At 35.0% G+C, this 10,417-nt stretch overlaps 1 long non-coding RNA gene across 1 annotated transcript in view; it reads right to left on the reverse strand.

Annotated features, from left to right (window-relative positions):
• LOC141552739 (uncharacterized) overlaps positions 1 to 5,696 on the reverse strand; it is a 21,096-nt gene extending 15,400 nt beyond the window's left edge. Inside the window, exon 1 of the long non-coding RNA XR_012485242.1 lies at positions 5,423 to 5,696. This is a non-coding gene — a long non-coding RNA (uncharacterized LOC141552739). The remainder of the gene's footprint in view (positions 1 to 5,422) is intronic.
• Between the last annotated feature and the right edge of the window lie 4,721 nt (positions 5,697 to 10,417).

Here is a 10,417-nt window from a genome sequence, read left to right on the forward strand (position 1 = left end):
TTACAACATATTGTACCTTTAAGCAAGTACCATAGACAATGAAATAACTACTACACTAAAAACATATATGCACCGAGAAGTTCAGTGAGTTAAAGGAAAAAATAAATAGCAGAGTTATACTAGTGAGGAACCTCAACTTTTCCTTCTGAGAACTAGATAAATCTAACCACAAAATGAGCAAACAAAAAGAAGTTAAGGAAGTGAATGGAATTTTAGAGAAGTAAGATATAGACCTCTAGAGAAAATTGAATGGTGACAGAAAATATATACCTTTTTCTCAGTGGTACTTGGCATCTACACAAACATTGGCTATGTATTAGGTCATAAATATCTCATTATTAAATGCAGAAATAGTAAATGTAACCTTTTCAAATCATAGTACATAAAAATTATGTGTACTAAAGGGCCATGGAAAGATAGACTAAAATGAGTTAGAAACTGAATAATGTAATCTTAAAGAATGAATGGTTCAAACTTCAAGTCCTAGAAACAATCTATAATGTCATTAAAGAGAATGACAATAATGATACAACATACCAAAATTTTTGGGATGCAGCCAAAGAGTAGTTAGGGGGAAATTTTATACCTCTAAATGCTTACATAAATAAAATAGAAAAAAGACCATATTAACAAAATTAACACACAACCAAAAAAAAGCTAGAAAAAATAACAAATTAAAAATCCCCAATCAAATATCAATTTAGAAATCCTGAAAATCAAAAGAAAGATTGATAAAACTGAAAGTAAGAAAACTCGAACTAATAAACAAAACTAAGAGGTGATTTTATGAAAAAAAAGTAATAAAAATAAGCAAATCTTTGGTTTATTTGATTAGAAAAAGGAATGAAGAAAACAAAATCCCCAGTACCAAAAATGAAAGGAGTAAATTCACCACTAAAGAAGAGAAAATTAAAGAAATAATTAGGAACTATTTTGTCCAACTGCATGCCATTAAATCTAACAATCTAAATGATATAAATTTTTATAAAAATATAACTTACCCAGATTAAGAGAAGAGGTAATCAAATATTTAAATAACTCTATTTTAGGAAAAAAAAATTGAATAAACCTTCAGTAAATTCCCTAAGAAAAAAATCTCTATGGCCAGATGGATTTACTAGTGAATTCTACAGAATATTTTAAAACAATTAATTCTGCTACTGTATAAACTATTTGGAAAAATAGGTGAAGGAGTACTACCGAATTTCTTTTATAACTCAAATACAGTGTTGATCCAGGAAGAGTCAAAACAAAGAAAGAAATTATAAACCAATTTCTCTAATGAATATTGATATAAAAATTAAAACATTAGCAAAGAGATTACAGCTATTAATCAACAAAATAATATAAAACCACCAGGTGAGATTTATACTAGCAATGTAGGACTGGTTCAATATTAGGAAAACTATTAGTATGATTGACCATATCAATAACAAAACAGAAAGCATATGTTTATTTTAATAGGTAGAAAAGACTTTTGGCAAAAAATAATACCCATTCCTATTAAAAGAGCATAGGAATAAATGAAGTTTTCCTTAAAATGATTAGTAGTATCTATCTAAAACCACCAGGAAGCATTTTATGTAATGGAGACAAGACGCTTTCCCAATAAGATCAGGGGTGAATGCTCATTATCACCACTATGAATTATTTTTGTGCTAGAAATGTTAGTTTTAGCAACAAGAGAAGAAACAGAAATTGAAGGAATTAGAATAGGCAATGATGAAACAAAACTATCACATTTTGAACATATCATATTATACTCAGAAAATCCTAGAGAATGAATCAAAAAACTACTTGAAATAATTAACAACATCAGCAAAGTTGCAGGATATATAATAAACCCATGTAAGTCATCAGCATTTCTATATATTATCAACAAAGCCCAGCAGCAAGAGAAAGAAAGAGAAATTTCATTTAACATAATTGTAGACAGTTTTAGGCACCATATTTTAGAGACATTAATAATCTGGATACTAGGAAGAATTCAGAGAAATTTAGGAAGATTTTCATGCATTGGTGCAGAATGAAGTAAACAGGACCAGGAGACTAGCATAGCAGTTTTAAGGAAAACAATATTCAACAATTTTAGAATTCTGATTAATATATAGTGACCAGCTTTGACTTCAGAGGATTAATGATGAAAGAGAGGTGGTAAAATATGTGTGCAGAATGAAGCTTACATTTTCAAAACCAGTCAATATGATAATATGTTTTGCTTAATTTTATTTTTTTTAAAGGAAAAATTCTATGTCATGGAGAACAGGGTAAAGATAGTATGTAGCAAAAACAAAAACAACGACAAAATCCATTAATTGATTCTTCCCTCTTTTTTTAAGAAAGAAGAGAAAATAGTCAAACTCAGACCTGATAAAGACTTAAAAGGTCAAGGTCTCCCAATCCATCCAGGGCCAACTCCAGTTTTTCTGATCTCTATCTTGCCATTGGACCCAGATAATGTGGAGGAGAAAGTAAGGCTGGTGACTTTGCACAACCCTCCCTCAATATATCAAACCTTCCCTCCCTCCCTCCCTTCCTTTCTTTCTTTCTTTCTTTCTTTCTTTCTTTCTTTCTTTCTTTCTTTCTTTCTTTCTTTCTTTCTTTCTTTCTTTCTTTCTTTCTTTCTTTCTTTCTTTCTTTCTTTCTTTTCTTTCTTTCTTTTCTTTCTTTCTTTCTTTCTTTCTTTCTTTCTTTCTTTCTTTCTTTCTTTCTTTTTTCTTCCTTCCCCTCCCTCCCCCTCTTTCTCTTTCCTTTCCCCTTCCCCTCTCTCCCTCCCTCCCTGCCTTCTCCCTTCCCTCCTTTTCTCCTTCCATCCTTCCCTCTTTCCCTTTCCAATATATTTGCACAAATATACTAATCATTATATATATATATATATTTGTATAAATACTATGTCTACTATTAGATAATAGGATGTATGTGTGTGTGTGTGTATATGTATAATTAGATAGATGGCTTAAGATCAAATCACTCTGGCTCTTACTGATTGGCCAAAAATAGATCCCAAGCCAACTCCCAATTTTTTGAGGCCTGATTGACTCAAAGTGAATATAAATGACAATTGTTTCTGTTTTGGCCAGAAATTTTGAGAGTCTTCTCCTCTTAGATTTTTTTTTTCCTTTTTTGACTAGGAAAAAGAAGCCTTTCTTTGCCTCAACTCTTACCTAGCTTTAACCACTGAATGGACAATGCCTCAGTCAAAATGAGACCTGTTAAAGACCTTAGCTTAAAGATTTTTAAAGGTCAAGGTCTGCCACTGCATCCAGGGTCATCTCCAGTCATCTTGATCTATATCTTGCCATTGGATCCACCTGACTCTTTGAAGAGAGCTGAAACTTTGGAGAAGTATACTTGAAAGAAGGTGTTAACTCAGTAGAATTGATGAGACAATGGTGATCTAGTTTACATATATTTAGTACTTAGCATGGTGACATAATAGTTCTATAATTGATGTAATTGTAATATGGAACTTAAATTGGGGACAAAGTCAGCCACAGACATTCTATCTTTGACTTTCCTCAGGGTGGCTCTCCTGCCTCCTGCCTCCTGCACTAAGGGAGACTGGCAGACTGCAGATTCCTGGAGGAGACTGGGTCAGACTATGACAGACATAAACTGTGAAGGGGACAATAAAGACTTTGGACTTTATTATTGACTATTCTCATGGTGATTATTCTGCTGAGACCAAGGCTGGTCCCAAGGCCCTCCAGAAAGCTAGCCCGGACATTACATTACAACTCTGGAGAAGAAAGTAAGGTTGTTGATTTTGCATAGCTCACCCTCACCCTTACTTAAATTCAACTCATTTGCTTGTCATGGTATCATGTCATGGTCTTTTTCAAGAGTGAAGTACAAACAATAAGCACAACAGAGAATAAAACTAAGGACAATGAGTAAAAGTTTTAAAGAATCAGATTTAATCTTCAGGGTAAAACAAAACATACAAACAAATAAAACAAATTTCCAACACAGCGATATCATAAAATAAAATAGATTGCTTTAAGAGAAAATACAGCTTAAAGTATACTAGCAAAAAAAGTTTATCCACTCATTGGGCAACCATTCTCTGTAATATAGAGAATGTTGTTGTTTAGATGTGGATTGAACTAGGTGGACACTGACTTCCTCCAGATTTGGACAGGGTACAATTCCCTTATTACCAGAACTATTTCAATCAGGCTAAACTGTGTGAAAGAGATAATAAATGAATTTTGAATCCTGAAGAAAGTGAAATAACTGCTTGCTTGGAGAGAATATAGAGAAGAAGGGAAGGAAAATTCATGATATAGAGTAGATAGATAGGAATGGAATAGGCATTAGAAGAGAAAAGAAAGGGAATGATTTTCCAAGTAAGGGGGTGATCCTTTCATTCTCTATTCTCTTTTTATCCTTTTGCAGGGGGTTCTTAACCTAGGGTCTAAGTAGTTGTTTTTTTTTTTTTTTTTTAATATGTATGTTGATAATTATATATAGATTATAAACTGCATCCTTTATAATCTATGTATTTTATTTCATGCATTATGCTAAGAAACGGTTTCTGGGCTTCACAAACTCAGAGTCTATGATGCAAAAATATTTAAGAATTCTTGTCCTATAGTAGACAGATGGGAAAAGAACTCACTAGATGCAAGAAGAAAGGACTGCTGGTGGAAAAAATGGTGAAACCAATTCACAAAGACTGAAGTGAACTACTTTCAGGGATTAGAATGGCACGTGCAATAAGGGTGACCCAGACACCATAACAACAAGACTGCTAATCACTTCTCAAGATCTGCTTACTTCTCAAAGTTGGCCTACTACATTCTTTAGATGCCAGCTCATCAAGCACAGTATTTTTATTGGTGTTGTTGTTGATGTTTTTTTTTTTGTTTGTTTGTTTGTCTTTTGGGTTAAGGAAGTCTTCTTGACCCTATTAAAATAGCAAAAAAAATTAAAAAAAAAAATAATCATAGCTGAGGTTACTCAACCAGTCCCTGGGTAACTGTCCTATTATTCCCTGGTAGCATTAACCAAGCACTAGAATGAGTCAGAAGACATGGATTGAAATGCCAACGTAGCTATTTACTTTCCTTTGCAATTACAATGCTGTCCCTTCTTCTCTCTAGGCTTTTGTTTTCTCATCTATTATGAAGGTATTAAACTAGATAATCTTTAAGGTTTCCCCCTGATGCAAAGTCTGTAATTCTATGAATTATACCATGATCAGAAGACTTTGTCCACATTCAACCACTCCTTTCCAGTATTTACTGAAAATCAATTCTATGTCATGAGGCAGCTAGGTGGCACAGTGGAAAGAGCACTGGGCCTGGAGTAATGGTGGCTTTAATTCGTATTTAGCCTCAGATGCTTCCTACCTATGTGTCTGTGGGCAAAGTATTTGCTTTAGTTTCCCTAATTGCAAAATGAGGTTAACAGTACCTACCTCACAAGGTTGTTGTGAAGATCAAGTGAGATAATATTTATAAAAATGATTTTTTGTGGTTGTTGTTCAATCATCAGTTGTGTCCAACTCTTTATGATCCCATTTTGGAGTTTTCTTGGTCAAGATCCTGCAGTGGTTTTCTACTTTCTTCTTTAACTCATTTTATAGATAAGAAACAGACAAACAGGGTTAAGTGACTTGCTCAGGTCACACAGCTAGTAAACATCTAAGGTCAAATTTAGACTCATGAAGGTGAGTCTTCCTCATTTCAAGATCAGAGGTCTATCCATTGTACCAACTAGATGTTACCTGGTATCCCATAAGTATTTAATAAATGTGTGTTTCTTTCTCCCTTCTCTAGTGGATCACTATAGAGTAAAGGGAAAGGAACCTGGAATTGAGACAGGAAGAGGTAATTAGATTTGATTGCTTTAAGGAATCATATTGATAAGCTGGATAGTGCCTAGAGAAGGATGACCAGGATAGCAAAGAGACTGGGGGATTCAGAAGGAAATGAAGGAGCTTAGATTTAGGAACCTAAGTCTAAGATTTAAGAAGGAAGATAGGATGACTATTTTTAAATATTTGAAAGAATACCACATGAAAGAGAGAAACGACTTGCTTTGCTTGGACTTAGAGGGTAGAACTTTGGAGTTTTAGAGAGGACACATTTACTGAGTCCCTTTGTGATATGTTCTTTCTATTCCATGGAAAGCATTAAGGTCAGAATACTTTAAGGTAAAGTATTAATTATCCCCCAGTTGCTTTATTTAGATTATCAAGTCATCAAGCATGTAAGTGTCAGAGGCTAGGGATACAAATAAAGATAAAAAATAGATACTGTTCTCAAGGAATTCAAAATCTAATGGGAGAATTGATGGATTATTCTCTATCATATTTCATGCGATTGGTACCTAGACAAATACTCTAATAGGCACAGAAAGATAGTCATTTAATAGAGAAAACAGCTCCATGGAGAATGACCCTTGACAGAAGAGAAGAGAATATAGAAATTGGAAAATAGAACCTGGGAAACCAGCTGAACAACCCATCCACCAGAGACATCATGATCAAAGGATGCTTCTTGAAGACTCTAAGGGACAAAAGGGCTTTTAAGGATTGTAGCATCAGGAACTATTTCTTTTGCTACATATATATCACTTATATGTGTCTCACTCCAATTGTGCTATAAATTTGAACCTGTTCTTACTTTGAATACTGTGCACAGCAGGTTTGTGGAGAATGGGGAATGTTTTTTAACTATTATTTTTGCTGATCAATGTCTTCATTGAGATCTTACCAGATCTCAGTGTTTGATTAATAGTAATAATAATAGTTTGTATTTATATAATATATTAAGGTTTGGAAAATGCTTTACAAATATCTTCACATTAGATACTTATAAAAACCTCCAAAAGTAAGTGCTATTATTATGCCCATTTTACAGATAAGAAATGGAAGCTGAAAAATTTAGATGATTTGTCCAGGGTTATGCAACTGAGGTAGGATTTAAATTGAGGTATTCTTGAATTCTTATTAAGTACTGTATACTACTCTACCTATCTGCTCGTGAAAAGCACACCCAGTGGGGGCTTGGGAACTGTAGTTTAGATGGATGATACATAAATGAAATGTAAATAAGGTACACTCTTGAAAGCTGAGAGTAGCTATTCTACTATGTACCTAACCTGTGAATTCCAGTGCAAATTGAGGAATTATCATAGAATAGGGGTTACACATAGAATCATAGAGTGGGAAGAACCACTAAAAATTTAAGCTTGTTATAAGGAAATTAAGGTAAAGAAAGGCCAGGTAACTTGTAAAAGGTAACATGTAACAAAGTAGACAGGAATACATCTCTATTATAGCACATCAAATGTATATCATCCTGCCTAAGGAGATAAAGGGGTTTATTTTAACTTGAATTCTTCCAGCAAAGACTGAATGGCCACTTGTCTGGAATGTTGTAGAGGGGATTGTTTTTTTCAGATAAGGATTATGTTAGATAACATTGAGGTCAGTTCAATCCTGGGATCCTGTGATTCTGGACATCCTCTCTCTATCAAGTGAATCATTGAAATTTTTTAGATTCAGTTTTCTACTCTACAAACTGCATAGAATAATACTTGTCCATTGGGAATGTTGTAAGGTGATCGGAGTTAATGGTGGTGAAGTGCTTTGTAAAGCTCTTTATAAATAGAATCCATTATTATGATTAGCTTAGACTCTGTGGAGAATAGGAATAAAGTAATCATCATTAGCTCACATTTCTGTGCTCTACTATTAACAAAGCACTTTCCTCACCACTACAGGATGACATAGAACAGCACTATTAGCCCCATTTCACAGATAAGGAAATAAAAAATCAGAATGTCCTCCTGGTCTCCCTAGCCCAAATCTAATGTTATTACAATATGAAGCTGACCTATCCCTACCCTCCAGAAATGTGAGTAGGGAGGCACAGACCTACTTACCTGAAATAGGTTAAGTAATAGTAATTGGTAGTGATGAGGTTCTGGAGAGCAACTGGCACCAAATGTTAGGGTTTGGCACAAAATGAGGTAGTTCAGCAGCAATTCACCTGTGAAGAACTCATATAAGGACTTTCTCCTTGCCAAAAGGTACATTTATTTACAAGAAGAGGTTATGGACAAAATGAAGGATAAAATAGACACCAGGAGGGGTGAATATGAAATATATTTGGGAGAGGATATAGTTAGCAAGGAAAGAGGTTTTAGAGGTTTTAACAATTAATAATGGAAAAGACAAGTTCCCCAATGGAACTTAACAATTAGTCAGGAAAAAGAAAATACACTCTAAAGTGGGCGTGTGCCATTTACTGGCAGGCTAAATCCACAGAAGGGTTTAGTATCCTAAAAGAGCTGGCTACCTATAATAAAAAGAAAGACATCATGAGGTGTGGTAGGAGGAGGGGGAGGAAAGGCACCATGAACCATGAGGCAGAATGCTGTGGCAAACTAACAAAAGGGATTCAGCTAAGACGGCATAGGCCATGGACAGATTTATAGGGGAAATTTGACATCATAACTTGGCTTTCTGGTTGGATACAGGGAGGTGAAGTTTCCTAGGACCTCCCAAGGGAGTAAAATGTAAGGTTGAGCTGATACCCATCTGTAAGGATTACTAAGTGAGAACTCAGGTTGTCTGGACAGTGAGAAGGTGAGAATTAAGGTTGTTTGGACAATTACAAGGTGAGAACTCAGGTTGACTTGACAGTTCTCTGGCTCAGACCTTTGGTTTGGGCCTTTAAAGGGAGTTTACACCTTAGGAATTCTAAGAGGAGCAAGCTCATTGGTTGGAGTACTTCTTCCCAGAAGCCCTGCATTATCCCATGCCCATTCTCTGGGAGGAGGTTTCTTTTCTGTATAATCTTTTCTTCTATGAGCAGGTTTCTTGGGAGGCTTCTGGAGCCTCCAGCCAGCCTCTTCTTCTTCCTGAATCCTGGCTCTGAATCTCCTCCAGCTCTTGTCCTTCTCCAGTCCAGACTGCTCTCCAAGCTTACTGTTGCCTCTTTTTATCCTCCCAGAGAATGGGTGTGGGATAATGCAAGGGCTTCTGGGAAGAAGTACTCCAACCAATGAGCTTGCTCCTCTTAGAATTCCTAAGGTGTAAACTCCCTTTAAAGGCCCAAACCAAAGGTCTGAGCCAGAGAACTGTCAAGTCAACCTGAGTTCTCACCTTGTAATTGTCCAGACAACCTGAGTTCTCACCTAGTAATCCTAACACCCATCAGTGCCCTAATCAGTACATTAGTCTTTCTATGCCAACACCACCTCAATACTCAGGACCTCATCAGTAGCATATAGTATAGTAAGAAAATGATATAAATAGAATAGAGACTAGACTTCCCTCCACCAATTCACCTTCTCTGCAACTCAGAACCTTGAGACTTGATCAGAGTAGTGAAAGTCAAATGACCAAGTCATACAGTCAGTATATATTGGAAGCAGGATTTGAACATAGGTCTTTTTGGTTTGGAAGCTGGCTTTTTACCCAAAATGTCAGTAAGAGTAATAAAAAATATCATAACATCTTAGATCAGGAATACATTAGTGTGTTTAGGAAAGCATTTCTGAAGGAATTGTTGGCAGCATTTGAATAGTCAGAGAACAGAGGGGAAGGCAGTTGTTTTTTTGTTTGTTTTTTCTCCTGTGTATATGGGGTAAGTGGGTTTGGAGGGACCAATGTAGAATATCTTGGTCTAAGGATAGATCCTAACAATGTACACATATATGCATAGATGTCAAAATAGAATGATAGAATCTAATTTAGCAAATAAATATTGCTTCCTGTATATTACACACTGTGCTATAGAGCATGACTTCTTAAACTTTTTCCATTCACAACCCCTTTTTACTCGAGAAACTTTTGCACAATCCTGAGTATATAGGTATATAAAATAGGCAAGCAAATCAAACATTTATGATAATAAATCATAAAGAAATTTATTTTAAAACAATTCTTTGGTAGACATAATTTTACCATTTATTAAAGATGAAAGCAAATTTACAAACTAATAAGATGGATGTGCTTGTTTAGTTTTATAGAAAGAATTAAATCTTGATAGAATATTTGATCCCTTTCAATGTTGCCAATTTTTCCTGCCACCCCTCTCCCCACATTCAATTACATGACCCCATGTGTTTGCAACCCACAGTTTAAAAATCTTTGCTATAGATAGTTTTGACTAAGTGGGTAGAGTATTGACCTGGAAATCAGGAAATCCTGATGAAAATCCTGCCTCTGGCACTTGCTGAATGTGTGACCTTGGGCAAGTCAATTAATTTTTATCAGCCTCAATTTCCTCATCTAAAAAAGGGGGGAAAATAATTATCTGTCTCTCATAGGTTTGTTGTGAAATTGCTTTGCAAGACCTAAAGTTATATAGTTGAAGATATATGACACAAATAGGTATGCTTCTATTTCATCATGTCAACTACTCTATGAGATAGATGCTAAATATGTATATGTTTG

This window comes from Sminthopsis crassicaudata, chromosome 1 (genome assembly GCF_048593235.1).
Source record: "Sminthopsis crassicaudata isolate SCR6 chromosome 1, ASM4859323v1, whole genome shotgun sequence".
NCBI lineage: Eukaryota > Metazoa > Chordata > Mammalia > Dasyuromorphia > Dasyuridae > Sminthopsis > Sminthopsis crassicaudata.